Genomic DNA, 15,725 nt, shown 5'->3' with positions numbered 1-15,725 from the left:
ATGAACACCAGTATAATATTAGGAAATGCAATTCTAATAGTGCATTATACAAACAAGACACAAAATCTCCACAATTCAAGAGATTTATGTTTGGCATTCTAGAAAGAGTTAAGGAAAACCACAAAGGGGAGACAGTAAGACCTTACTAGAATCAAGAGAAGCAAAATGGCAAATTAAACATAGTGCCAGTCAGTTCCCTGGAATTAATGAAACTGTAGTTATAAACTCCTTATTAACCATGAGAGCTGATATGTCCTAAATTATCCTCTCTGTGAAAGTAGATATGACACATTTACTTATGAGTTAGCATTTTTACGAATTGTGGTAATTGCTAATGTTCATAATTGTTGTTTATTAAGTCAATGTTAAGGCAATAACACTGTGGAGTAAGTGCAGGATAAAAGTATTTTTTAACATATGTTTTAATATATCATCTTTTAATTTATGTTTAATACACTTTTCAACATTTGTGTAACATTTTTAATATTATTCATGATTTCAAGGTAGAACTATTCTCAATGAATATGAATTTTAATATTGATTAGTTAGGGTAGAAGTTTGTTTAGGTGTACCTTCTAGAACAGTAAAGGGTTAACATGCTCATTAGTGTATTTGATGGATGTCATCATTTAGTTTAATATAAAGAAGAGGGGAAATGTGTGCATTTTGATTCTGAGGAAGTCCAATAATATGGACAAAGGCACTTTATTCTATGTTTTTAGTTTGTAATGAAGCTTTTTCAAGTTTTGTGGGCTGTTGGTATTGTGGCTGCAGGTGTTGCTACATTATTTGCAATTATTTAATAACTGGCTTAAGGATAGCATTTAATTAAGTGTATATTTGATTCAACTACATGCCATTCTATGGTTTGAATACAGCTAGTGAATTCTGAAGTGCAAAACAATTATCAGACATACTTTTTGATCCTTGGGATTGAACCCACATTCATCTGCCTTTACCTAACAACTGATTAGCTCAAAGCAACATGAGCTAATCATAAAGGTCAGTACAGTTTGCAAATGTAGAATATGCATAGTTTTGTAGAAGCCTGACAACCAGATGTGGCCTGATGTCCAGATACTTGATAACCTATTGCTCAAATCATTCCTATTCTAACAGATTCTTGCCTTCCTGAACCATTGCACTCTCACCTGATGTGTCTCTCATTTTCCTTCAATTTCTACAAGGACTACACATAAGAAAATCAGTAATGAAGGCTTATGTGTGTTTCCATGTCATGATATTGTACTGCATGGTTACTGTGGGATTTACTTACAGTACTGAGGTGGTAAGTGGGTCCTATTATGATCCTCACAGTGGCTAAGGAGGTCCTGTTTTTGCCTTTTACATAACTAGAATGCTGACGGCAATGTTCCCACATTTGTTGGATGACAAAAACATGAGTCACAACTTTTGCTAAACCCTTCTAAGCCTGAGCCTTGTACTGAGATCCAGTATAGCCAATTTGCATAAGCCTCCAGTTATAATTTTTAACAAGGAGTGCTACAAAAATATTAGACTCCTTTTCAAGACACATCTATGCTCTAAATTTACCACTTCTCTCACCATCACATAACTTTTTTTCCCATCAAAGATCGCAGGACAAGTGGCAGGGAATTGGGGCTGAAATCAGATCTCACATATCCCAGCTGTGCGAAATGACTTATTTTTATTAAAAATCCCATTTGTACAAGATATGGCATGGAAATGGCCCAGCATTAACTGTTTATATTATTTCAGCACTGTCCATTTTTGGCGAAAAAAAAAAAATATGTATTTGTACTTTGCAAGATACTTGTATATAAGTGTGTGATGTGCTTGTGTTTTAGCTGATATTATTATTTTAGTGGATGTCAAACATAGAGGACAAGCATATCCAAGGAAGATTTACACATGGTCAGTATACAGATATGCCACTGAAGCAGTGTGAGTACATGTTTTCCAAGCTGTTTTTGTACTTTACATTTTCACCTGTAGGAGTACCTTCCAAGTTATGTTTCCCCCTTTTTGCTCATGTGCTATTGCACAACATGCACACATAGATACATTATATTAGTGCATTATTATTATTATTATTATTAGTGGTAGTAGCAGCAGTATTACTAAACAGACCATTCTGAGCAATGCAAAGGTGAAATTTTAGGGGGGTTTATCTGCTATTTCAACTTTATAATTATAAATGGCATTTTTGTATAGAAGGTGTAAGGTACATTATGATGTAAATAAGAAATTATCACATGCCACATAAAATATATAAGTGCACTATCCTTTATGTGGATTCAAACCCTGCAATGATTGTACTGTTATTCAGTACAGTACAACTGGTGTTTAGTCTGCTTACAGTTTGTAGTAGTAGCACTTGTGGTAGTAGTAGTGTTTTTGTAGGACAGCTTACACATCCACATGTGCAGATGATGCTGAGAGTGCCCTACCCCTGGAGGAGTATCTAACTTGGAATGATTATGTTTGATGCATACAGTGACCAGGCAATAAATGGGTAGGTGATTTTTTTTCATGTATAACTGAACATTTTATTGTGCCTTAATTGTGTTTAAGATATGTAGTCATACATATTTAGGATATCTTGCTCACTTACCTGTGCAGATGATGCTAAGAATGCTCTGCTCTCTGGAAGGGTTTCTGACATGATCTGCTATTGTCTGATGCACAGAGTGGCCAGACAATCCACAGTTAAGTACAGCCAGCTTTGTTTGAACGCACTGTTATTAGCATCTGTATTTGCTAGATATATTAGCTTGTGTTATGTATTCCTGTGTGCACATCATCATTTTTACTATCTGCTTACTCTGTTTATGTATTGCAGTATTTGTTCATGACAGGTTGATGACATACCTTTGCTTCTGCTTATAAAAGTGCACTAACCAGTGGCTACTTTTGTCTGATGATTATAGTGGCAAGCCAGTGCATGGGTGAGCAAAGTCTGTTTTTTCTGTATAGATCAAAGTTACTGTCTGTACCAGCTGAGCTCTTATGTTATTTAAGTGGTGAGTATATGTGCAATTTGCTGCCTCTTAATCAGTGACATAGGATGTTGTACCTGTCTTCATATGCCATGGTCTTCCACTGCTGCTGACTCCTCATCTGACCCCTCATCTGTGTCAGCTGCCACTGCCTGCAGTGCTGGAAACTGCAGCCCCAGTACTGGGCCTCCCTGCTGCAACTATTTTCTGAGTATAATTTTATGTAAGATGGCACACACAGTCAGTACCTTTACTAAGGTGGCAGGGTCATATTGCAGGCCACCTCCAGATGTATCCAGACAGCAGAGCTATGACCTGAGCAGCCCATATACATGCTCTGTGATGTTTCTAGTCTGTACATGTGTATTGTTGTAACCTTGCTCAGTGGGGTTGTGTCAGTTTCTCATAGGATTTATGAGCCAAGGTTCTAGGGCATATCCAGAATCCTCTAGTAGATGTCTTTGTATGGACTCACTCCTTGGAAACCTTTGGTAGAGGTCAAAGTTGTGTCATATATGGGAGTCATCGAAACTCCCTGGATGGCCTGCTTACAAACTATAGACAATACCTCTTGCATTGCAAACCACCTGGCAGCTGATGAAAGTTAATGGAGTGATACCTTTTGCAGTTCACAAACCTCCTTCCCAGTTTACCAGGTGAGGCTTTTATTTGAATGTGGTTGCAGTCTATGGCCCACAGCACCTCTGGGAAATAGGCTATGGCATACATATTTCCTATGGTGCCAGATCTTTCCTCTGGAGTATGTGGAAATTAAATATATTTCTCCACATGTTGAAGAAATATATTTAAGAAATAGTGAAATATTCTTGAGGCAGAAGCCCATAAATCCTCCATTGTGTCCTCTGTATGTTGCTGAAAGTTCCCTGTAGCAAAAATATGTGAAGTTACACATATATTAGTATCTACTGGGATGGGTTCTATACAATTTCCACAGATCCTCACTTGGGACTTGCAGATGTCTACTATTTCCCATATGGTGTCCTTGTCAACCATGCAGAGGTTGAATATTTCAATTTCATGAAGCTCATGGTAAGTCATACATGTTTAAGATTTCTATACCTTCAAGGGTGACATCTGGCAACATCAGCAGCAGCACCTTCTATCAGAACCTCTTGCAGGTACATGTTTCCAATGGCTGCTGCAACCTCTAACATATTTTAAAGTTTTCCTGTGTCTGTATGTGAGCATATAGTCAAATTTAATGCTAAAGCGAGTGTAACATGCTTGCGCATGTTTTATACATTTCTGAATTAGTCCACCATGGTTTTTCTTCATTAGCATATAGCACAGCTCATTATACCTGTTATTAGCATATACTTCTGCTATCCCTTGTTTTCCAGCTGGTCACACTGTAAACCACTGTTTTCTGAAAAAAAAAAAAAAAACAGCACCTTGCTAGTCGCTACTCCTCATGTACACAAGCTGAGTATGATAAGCAGGTGTTCATGAATTCCAGGCAATATCTTTGTTGGTTTGCAAATGGATTTTTAGTGTTTTACAAGAAACCAGAATAATAAAATCACAAATTAACTTTTTAAGGAAAACAAAAATATCAGTGCTTTCATCTTATGTATAAAAAGATTTCAACAAATTCTGAGAATTTTGCCCAATGGCAGATATCTTCAATATGCTTGAAGTGATTAGCATTAGCTAGGTTAAGAAATTTGCCAAAGGTCCTATTACTGTTGTTTAGAATTAGCAGAGATGAATGTAGTTATTACTGTAGGGCTGCATACTTATACTATGGGCTCACAGAGTACATGTCTTCCAAGCAGAAGGATTTTTAAGTGTATAACACAAAGACAGGAGCTGTAGATGGTGTACAGTTTTTCTAACAATATGTATAACTAATTTTGTAATTGTCTTATATGTAAAATCAAATAATCTAGTATGTTATAGATGGGTGAAACAGGTGAGTACCTATGAGGATTTGATAAATAATTACCCCAGGATTCAATAAAATCTGTGTAGGCTCCATGTAGAGCCTACATGGAATGTACCGGTGTACACGGTGACAGTACCCCCCCCCCCCGGCAGTGCATCATGCATATTAATCATGCTGCGCTACAGAGGGAGATGACAGAAACATGGATATTGAATGCATATAATCAGTAGTGTAGAGGCTGTTCCATAGTTCTGCATTGTCAAGGAAATTCCTGGACAGATGTTACGCACAGGATAAGAATTCTTGTAATGTACACTGTTAGTTTAGAAATATGTGTAAATTTTAATAATTTGTTTTTTTTTTTTTGTTTTAAATTCTCATTTGCACGGTGTGGCATGGAGTGCAGCAGTGCCAAGCTGCGCTTACGCATACACAAGTGACACCTGTCAGACATTTAAAAATATAAACCAGATATAATTATTTATTTTTGTGCACTTTTTTTTGAATGACCATTTGCACAGCGCAGTGCTTAGCAGTGCTAACAGGTAGTTTAGCATGATATGTGAAGGTATACTTTTTACACTATCCAAGTAGCTAAATAGGTGGAGTCATGGCCCAAATTGTATTAGGTCCTGGGTTTGAGTCCTGAGCAGTCATATCTTTTTACATTTATTGAGGTTTAATTTGAAAACAAAATTGTTATATTTGGAAAAGCTGCTCGATGCTAAGCACTACTTAAACAAGTTCAGTGACTATTCCTTTTTATGCATTGCTAAGCTCTGCTAAAACACAATTGTACAAGGTTATGTGATGCTCAGCTCCACAAAGCTGGTTTGCGTGATGCTCAGCAACATGGCACTTTTTTGAATATTACACTATGATGTGTAAGGGTGGGAAAGCAGCCTATACTAAGGCCAATAGGTTAGAATTCATAGCATTCATTGAAGTCCATAGTAAACTATTGATATGCCTGGTGGTGTTGGTAAGGGAGTGCGTTTTCAGGGGTATAGGTGAGATGTGCAGGAGTACAGAGTGTTTGTTGAACTTCCAGTCCAGAACTATGAACCCTATCTGTTGCAGGGTGATTACTTGGGCTCAGAATGTAAAGCTGAAGCCTGGGATCAGTTGGCCAGGGATCATACCAGTGCTACTGGTATCCCTCACATTGGAGAGCAGTGTCCTCACCACTATGTTGACCTGAAGCAAAGGAAGAGGAGAACCTTGGACACTTGGTTCCAAGAGGCTAGGGCTGGGCATGTCTCACAAATATGTAAGTATGTTTGCTATTACTTTACTAATATACAAGCTGAACCCATGCAAAATTGGTATGGACAATGGTTTGCTTCTCTTCCAACCACTGCAGCTGAATAGGCTCACAATATCCAGTCTCACACAGGGCACCTGGCCAGGATGTGCCATGAGTGTGGTAAGTATGGATAATTTATGATAACTGCAGTGCAATAAACAATATAAAATGCCAATAACAATAAACAATAAGGTTTAAAGCAGGATTGTCCTTTGATAAGTAATGTGTGCAAATAACTGCAGTAGGGTTGTATTCATTGCATGTGTGTTCTATAGTGACCCCAGTTAACTGTACAAATGAAATTAATAAAGAATGCAGAAGTAATTGCCTTAATAAATGTATTGCACACCTCACAGTATGGTTCAGGGCTGCCTTCAGAGCAGTGTTAGTCTAATAACTCTCTCTATTCCTCCCACTCTAGGAACAACATCTGTGGGAAAGGTAGCCCATGTTATGGACAGATATCCTGTGTATAATTCACAGATTCTAAGGAACAATAACAATAAAGTGTAAAGTAGCATGTGCTTTGATAAGAAATGTGTTCAAATAACTGCATTAGGGCTGTATTAGGTTCATAGGTAAATACTAGGCTATCTGCTCAAGGGCATTTATAAGCCTAGCCAGAATGTGTTGGCTTTCACCACCCCCTTAGATTAGTTCCCTGTGCCTCTGTCCAGCAGAGCCAGTGCAGTGATCCCTTAGGTAAATTTTCTGTTTCCCATCCACCAGTCAAGGTTTCTCTTGAAGAGTGTTAGTGAGGGGATCTGCCTGATATATATTGGAATCCTGTTCCAAAGCATGGGGAGTCTCTGGGACAGGAATCTGTCCCTCCAGCATGTCCTATTTATTGTTGTGGTGAGGTTTATATCCCTAGAGTGTGTGGCTCTCTGGGATTTGTTTTTTTTTTCAGGTGGAGCATGTCCATCAATTCTGGGTTGGACATTGCCTTGTATGTCAGGCAGAGATCACCTCTGAGTAAGCGGTATGCAACCGAGTACAGCTGGAGTTTCTTGAGTTGGGCTGCATAGGACATATGTTTGAGGCCAGTAATCCTCTTGGTGAGGTACTTTTGTGGTCTTTCCAGCAGTTGCAGGTGTCTTGTAAGGTGCATCCCAAATGGGGTGTTGTATTCTATGATGTGTCTGATGAGTGATGAGTAGAGAGGCACAATAACCTCTTTTGTTCTAGATGCAAACCCTTTTGCGATTAGGTGTGCCACATAGAAGGATTTTCTAACCACCTTGGCAATATGATTATCAAAGGAGAGATTACTATCTACTTGGGCCCCCAGATCCCTTATTACATTTTATGTATTTAGGGGACTACCACCTATGTGGTAGTTTGCGGGTACTTTATTTTTTCCAAAGGGGATGACTATACACTTTTTGGCATTTAGCTTGAGGCCATGATTTTGACACCAGGTATCTGTCTCAATGAAACCCTTCTGGTGGGTGTCTGTATCAGCTGGAGAATCAATTATGGCCCCTAGTTTGCAGTCGTCTGTGGACTTGGTCAGCCATAGTCCTCCTGTGCTTGCCTGTACCTCTGAGAAGTATATACCAAGCAGCAGGCGTCCTAGGACTGAGCCCTGGGAGATGCCACTTGTAACTGGTTTAGAGTCAGACATACAGCCTGCAACTCTCACCATGTGGGTTCTATCCATGAGCCAGTTGGCACCCCATCTTGTAAAGTAGGGGTTTATGCTCAAGCTGTTGAGCTTGTCTATAATACTAGAATGAGGAATGGTGTCAAAAGCCTTTGCAAGGTCTAGGTAGGCTGTGTGGACTTGCTTTCCCTCGTCTAATGCCCTGGTACCTGTCTCAAAGAAGTCCACACGTGTTTAGAAGGCATTATCTTCCCTTAACAAAGCCAAACTGGGTAGGGTCCAAGATTTGGAGGTTCCTAATGTCTCTGTTAATGAGTTCCATGATGATGTCCTCCATAGCCTTGCAAACCAGGCTAGTCAGGCTTATGGGGCAATAGTTCCTGGGGTCTGTTATGGCTCCACCTTTGTGGAATGGGATAACTGTTGCTGTGCGCCACTCTGTGGGTACATAGCCTGTAGAGAGGCTGTGTTTGAACAGTGTGTTTAGATGAGGGGTTAGTTAATTTTGGAGTTCTTGTAAGACACAGCCTAGGACATCGTCCAGTCCCATTGATGCTGTGTTTTTGGCTTTAGATAGGGCTGTTTTAACCTATGTGTCAGTGATTGACGGGGCCCTACATTCTTCTTGTATGGTTATGGGCCCTTTAGGGGGTGATAGGGTGGTGAAGTTTGCACTAAACCTGTCTGCCAGAATGTTGGCAATATCAGTCGGTTCAGTGTATTTTGTGCCATTCTGCACTAACTCAGAGCAGATCTGAGAGTTTCCACTTAGGTTCTTGACATAGCTAAAGAATGCCTTGTGGTTATCTTAGGAGTCATTGGCAATTTTTCTTTCGAAACTAGTCTTGGATGATTTAATGAGGGATCATAGTTTCTTGCTGATATTGATCAGGGATGTCTTTCCTTATTGGGATTTTACTCTTTTCTGTACTAGTTTCCTCCTTCTGTTGTATAGCTTGTTTATGGCAGGGGTCCACCTGACTGGCTTCTTTTTCTTGGAGGAGTGTGTCTTGGCTTTACTTGGGATAGCATGATCCATGCATTCCTGCAGATGCTCATAGAGTGCTTTTATAAAGGTTTCAGCAGCTTGGACAGCATTGTCCTTTAGCATGGGAGCTGTGAACCTTTCCACCTCGGTCTTAAGTAATGTGACGTTTGCTTATGAAATGTTTTTCACAGTGGTTTCCTTGATTGGGGGTGGGGGCAGAATGTGAATATCTAGAGTGATTAGTCTATGGTCTGATCTAACTAGCGAGGGGTTGACCTCCAGTGTGGAACTCTGGTCGCCCATGTTGGTGATGACCAGGTCCAATATGTTGTTCCCTCTGGTGGGGGTGTTGACCAGTTGATCCAGGGCATTCGAGTTTATAAATTCTAGGAAGCATTGGGCAAAGGAGTTAGTACTTGAGTAGTTTTCCCAGTTTATGTTTGGTTAATTGAAATCACCCAGTATTAGTGTGATTGGTAGGACCTTCATATTCCCAGTGTCTCCAGAAATGCGGAATGGGGGTCCTGGGTCATGGTGGGTGATCTGTAGCAAGCTACAATTTGGATTGCAGTTTTGGCCATTGTTAATTGCACATGGATGTTCTCTGATGCATTGTGCTGCACCACTAACCTGGAGGTGTGGGTATCCTTGATGAATATGGATACACCCCTGCCTTTTGTGTTTCGGTCCTGGTTCTGTGGCCGAAAGCTATGGTATGAGTTATAACCTAGTAGTGCTGGGGTGCTCTCAGGAGATTTAAACCAGGTTTCTGTTACTGCACAGATGTCGATGTTCTCCATACTGAGGAGTGCCTCGAGTGCATGCATTTTGAGGTTTATACTTCTGGCGTTGAGCAGCATTACCCTAAGTTTTTTGTTACTTGTGCTATTTATGGTGGTGGGTTTGTCTTTTGAGCCTTGCCTAAAAAGGCACTATGGGAGCGGCAAGAGCCTTGGCCAGTATTCGAAAGCCTAAGGGTGACAGGTGCAAGCCATCTCTTGTGAAGCAACGTGGCTTGTCGAGCATGTCATCCCAGGCAGACAGATACTGGATCCCCTTTGAATGACACCAGAAACTTAGCCAATTTTTGAAATTGATATTTTTTCTTTATACTGTGGCATCATTCTTGGTGAGGGCAGGATGCTACTCAGGGTCACGGTCATACCGGCCTGGGCTACATGATGAGAGAGCTCTTCCATGTCTCTTTTCATGTAGTTCAGGGAGGTACATCTGAGGTCATTCACACCAGCATGGACAATGACAGAGTCATATTTTTGTACTTGTTCTGGAGTGACCTGAGTGCTTGTGTTATGTGGCGAATCCTGGTGGCCAACAGCAACTAACTGTAACCGTCTCCTTGTCCAGCCTAGTTAGTGGGACATCAGTATGCCTGACTATAGAATCACCTATTACTAGTGTGTTGGGTATGTTATTTTGCCTTAAAGGCTATGATTGCATGGCACACTAATTATGTGAAGTATGTGTTTCATGGTTGGTAAAGGGGTGTGGAGGTTGCTTGGATGTCTGCTTTGGAGGTCTCTGTTGCTTTTGCAGATTTTTATTTAGAACCTCCGAGTATGTTTTCATGTATTCATATGTGTTATTTACCGGTGTTGGTTTATTAGGTCTGTGTGAGACTGGTGGTGTGTTGCAAGTATTACCTTCTCCTCTTGACTGTCAGTTCCAGTTTTGAGTTGAGAGAGCTTTGCCTCCAGTTTGCCTGTATAATTGCATCTCTCGCATATATTAGTGTTTGGTGGTAGGAGGAGAGGGTTGTCTGTGTACATGAGGCAGTTGTAACATTGCCTCAAAATGCCCAGATCTGGACAGTACACCGGAAACTGCCCTTTGGACATGCCTGAATAGGTAGAATAAGCTGTTTTTCTGATTGGCTGGTGGGGACGAATAGAGAGCCTTGTCCTTCTGGACAGTATAGGAGGGGCTAGTGCTAGTGTTAATTAGTGATTGCTATGAGTTTTAAGCAAGTGCTTGACTGTGAAATGAATGGTTTGAGTGCTAAAGTTAAAGGTTTCTCTAGTTACAGTGGAAAAAATTGAAGAGTAGACTTCGTAGAGCCGAAAATAGTTTAACTCTAGCTAACTGACACTGCCCTGTACGCAAAACCGCTCAAATGCGGTTTTTATAGCAGGGAAGTGAAAGAGATAGAAATTACACCAAAATGGCCAATAAACTACTAACTTCTGGGCTGAAAACCACTCCTCCAGGGACAGATAGGCTGCTCAAAGCTTCCTTCTCTCACAGGTGAACAGAGAAACTTCCTTCTATCCAAGTAAGGTATGGGCAACACAGAAACTTGTAACACAGCCCTGGATTCAGCAATAACCTGAAAACTGGACTATACTAGTTCAGAAAGGCAGGAAACAAGCATATTTTTTTTTTGTTGTTTTTTTTTTTCAGAAAATAGAGCAGATACAATCAAAACAACACTTTAAATGCACAGAAAAGGCTATTGCACTTTAGGATGTAGCCTACAGCAGTTAAACAGATTATTTAAACACAAAAATGACTTAATTCAAGTGCAGGCAGCAAATAAGTGCAATATGTAGCAATAACAAACTTTTTAAATCACAGATTCACTAAAAAAACTGGCGTTTTAGGCGGAATTAGTTAAGACAGCAAGAAAAGCAGAAAAATAATACTTAATCACTCCAATGTGATTCATTGCGTGTGTGTTCTCATCTGACTGCAGCCAATTGTTAAATTAAGTGCACATGTCCCCTGGATTCACAGCTTTTGGGATCAACTCCCATGCCATCCAACTAAGACCTGAGTGGCTGTCTAGTCTACTTAATGTAAATGAACATACCTCTCAACTGTCATGATTTTTCATAATGTAACGATAACTGCACAATCTGTCTGGTCCTTGATTAGCAGATAAATGATTGCCTGCAATGCATTTGCAAATCCATTTACAGAACACCTTGACAGTAATGTATGAACACAGTATGTGGAACAGTTCCATTTAGTTGTGTACCTGCATCTGTTAGTGCTTGGCCCATACTGTCCCCATGCTAACAACTTGAGAGGTATGCATGTGCAACATCATCTATAGAATAATCAAAGTCACTGTACTCACAACAGACACTTAACACCTGTAGAATTATGTATTAGTAATCTGTGTGGTAATATCATCTGCGAGTTCCCTAATGGTATGTTTTCCCTCTCTATCCCCACCCTGTTTGTTCTTTAATTTATTAATGTTATTTATTATTATTATTTAATATTAATATGTTCTGTTAAACTAACTGTTATGTTGGCCTTATGGGTTATTTTATACTAGTTTGCTGTTAACATACTTACTGTTATGTTATTTATTGTTGTGTTATTGTGTTCCACATAATATACCTTAATATGTATTTGGCTTAATCAATATTATGTTCCATTATGTTAATACTAACATTGGTTTGGTTATTACTAATCTTAATTTATGTCTATATCTAATTTACTACAGCACAACAAGGTAGGATGTTCAAGTGATCCACCTACCTTGGCTCCTCTGACCGTGGCACCAGGGCTCAACACATCTGGACGGCAGCCTGGTTGTGCCCCCTCTGCTGCCCCTGCACTACCTGTAGTGGCAAGTAGTTAGGCCCATGGGCCAGGGCTGGGCAACCCTCTGGAAGCAGAGATGGAGAGGGTGATTTTGTCTCTGGTGATGAAATGCCAGGTATGGTGTTCAGGTTGCTGTTTTGAACATTTTGGACATCATCCACACCAGATGGAAGGCATACTTGCCACCCTGGTGGGGCAGCCTCACCCTGGACATCAGCCTACACCACTGCCACCACAGAGGCAGCGAAGCAGCAGTGCTGACAGTCCCATGGGTGGGGACTTGAGTTACACTGCTACCTTGTGGATGCACCTGAGACAGGGATTCCACAACACACTCCCCATCCAAGGTGTTCACCCCCATCTTGTGTCACACACCAACTCTGTCTGCTGCCTTTTCTGTCTTTTCTGTCTGCAAAAGCGCCCTCACCTTCCCAACTTACCTCCCCCAGACATATCTACACTCCTTCCCTAACATTCCACTCTCACCTTACAAAAAAATTGGCACCTGTCCCGCAAAATAAATAAATAAACAAGGAACATCCCGTACATAGCTCTTCATTATGTACTGGTGTCCACAGGACACACATAATTTGGTCTATTTAGCTTGACAATGCAGTTATGTTGTCCTCACCCCTCTCTTTGGGGGTGACAGTCCAAATTCATCTACAAATTCTGTCAAAGTGCACAGTTGTTGCTGTACAAGAAATGGATGTCTGTGGTTCTTTCTTACACCTGTCCTGCACATACCTACCTGCCTTTCACAATATTTTCTCCCTGCTTGCACCCCATTTCACCACTGTCCTATCTCACCATTTTTCTTTTCTTTAAAAGATTTTTGTGTGATATGGCAAAGCACGGCACTTCGCACAGAATCACTGACCTCAGCTAAATGGAGCTATAGTGATATATGTGTTTGAAATGATAATAAACATGTACAAAATGTACCTGTGCCCTATGTCAATCCCAAAACTATCACTTCTGCAGGCCAGTACACTAACCTGTCACGCCACACAGCTGTTAATTAAAACAGGTGGCTTAAGCAAAAATAGTAATTGCAAGTTACTGTCATTAAGCATGTTTAAGCAGAGCTGTGCATTGCACCACATCATGCAAACTTGCTGAAAGAATAATGGCAAAACTGGGAGTGCAACTTGGAGTCTGGTACAGGACTGCACCCCTAGAAAGCCAGACACAGAGTAATGGATGTAAGTGAGGTCTCTAATAGCAGGTAAATGTGCACTTTTATCAGCAACATTTAGAAATACACCTGCTAAAACATTAATGTTCAACTGGGACTAGTGGACAATTGCATTCCTATAAAGCCATGCACATAATAATGGATGCACTGTACTTGAGGCATGTCACAGCCTGTATGTGTGCACTTATATCTTGACAAATACACTGGGTGTAACAGTGGTGCAGTAGCTCAGTCTGTTGAATGCTTTGCAGCAGTAATTTTTGTCACACATGGTCCTGGGTTCAAATCCAGTGGTATGTATCATTTATCAGTGAAGAATAATTACATAATATGTAACTATAATAAAAATAATGCATAAAGAATAAATGATAAATGCTTAATTTATCAATGAATGACTGAGTTATCCACTATTTATCTGCTGTTCAATGATGGCAGTCAAAGGCCTGCAGATAGGAACACAGCTGACATACCCCTATAGCAACACTATAAAGTGCATAGAGTGTCAGGTCATGCATTACTATGCATTCACAGAGGATTTTAGCTTAGGTAATGCAAAGGAGGCCCACTAACATCAGACTGCAGCACAAAATAATTTCATAATGATATTATAGATTAGCACAGCTGTACAACTAACATACACATATGGAGGTCCTGCTAGCTGCAAGGACTGCCAGCACACACATTCCAAATCACTATCTTAATGTAACACATGGCCTTGCAGTTCCACAAATGGTTGACATAATGGTATATTTACCCCCATGTTGTTCTAGGACACAACAAACATGTTACCTATTACTCTGTTAATGATACCTTTGGCTAACATACTGACCTTAAACACATGCCTCAATATCCTGTGGGATGGGCTTTCAATTAAGGTCTGGCTGTACACCAGAGCTGCCAGTTGTCACACCTTTACTCATAACTGCTGTTGTACTCTACATTCTGCAGCCTGTCCCACTATGCTTATTGCCTGTAGCAGTAGCATCAGCTGCAGCCTATAGTCCACAAATAAACGTACATTCTCCCTGTGCTGATTTAGTAGTTATGCCCAGAATTTCAATCCCATCTTATGGGAAAGGGGATGGATTCGACATTGAGGCCTTATATTGCCTTCAATAATTGCAGGGGATTGCCTGATTACACTGTAAATCAGCTGTGTATGCCTGAATTAGCATTACTCAGCCACAGATTTGTTCAGAGGCAATCACCTGTTAACGAGGTACACCTTAAAAATGAAAACCCCTGGCTAGGGGAACCATTGTGTATGTGAGTTACTGTATGAACTTGTTGGCACAAGACATACATATAAATATATATATATATATATATATATATATATATATATATATATATATATATGTATATGTATATAGATATGTACCTGGCTAGACATCTCCAGCAGCTGGAGAGACCACAGAGGTACCTAACCAAGAGGATTACTGGCCTCAAACAGTTGCCCTATGCAGCATGATTGAAAAAGCTAAGACTGTTCTCTGTTGCATACCACTTTCTCAGAGGCGATCTCTGTCTAACGTACAGAGCCATGTCCAACCCAGAATTGTTGAACATGCTCCATCTTAGCAAAACCAAATCTACTCGAGCTACACGCTCTAGGGATATAAACCTCAACACAACAATGAATAGAACATGCTGGAGGGATAGATTCCCTTCACAGAGGCTTCCCTTACTATGGAACAGGGTCCCGATCTACATAAGACAGAGCCCCTCACTATCACCCTTCAAGAGGAACCTTGATGAGTGGATAGGTAACAGAAAGTTCACACCAGGGATCACACCAACAGCACTACTAGATAGGGGTCAAGGGTACTAGCTGCTAGTACAAGGGTCTAGTGAACTACTAAAGGGGCGGTGAATTCCGCACAATGTGGCTGGGCTAATATATGCCTTCGGGCAGATAGCCCAGTACCAACCTATGAACCTATATATATATATATATATATATATATATATATATATATATATATATATATATATATATAGTTATGGGGAATGGGATTATGTCAGGAAGCCTGTCGTAGAACTTTACTGATAACATGTCATTAATCTCCACATGTGTTACACCTATAGAGGAAATACAGTACAGCAAGCGTAGAATGCTATGTGCTAAATAGGGTCAAAGGTCCCCTGGATAACACTGCTATTTGTT

Source organism: Protopterus annectens, chromosome 6.part0, assembly GCF_019279795.1.
Source record: "Protopterus annectens isolate FY-2018-M chromosome 6.part0, PAN1.0, whole genome shotgun sequence".
In the NCBI taxonomy this organism is placed as follows: Eukaryota; Metazoa; Chordata; order Ceratodontiformes; family Protopteridae; genus Protopterus; species Protopterus annectens.
The sequence above is the reverse complement of the archived record's forward strand: the minus strand, read 5'-3'. Positions refer to the sequence as shown.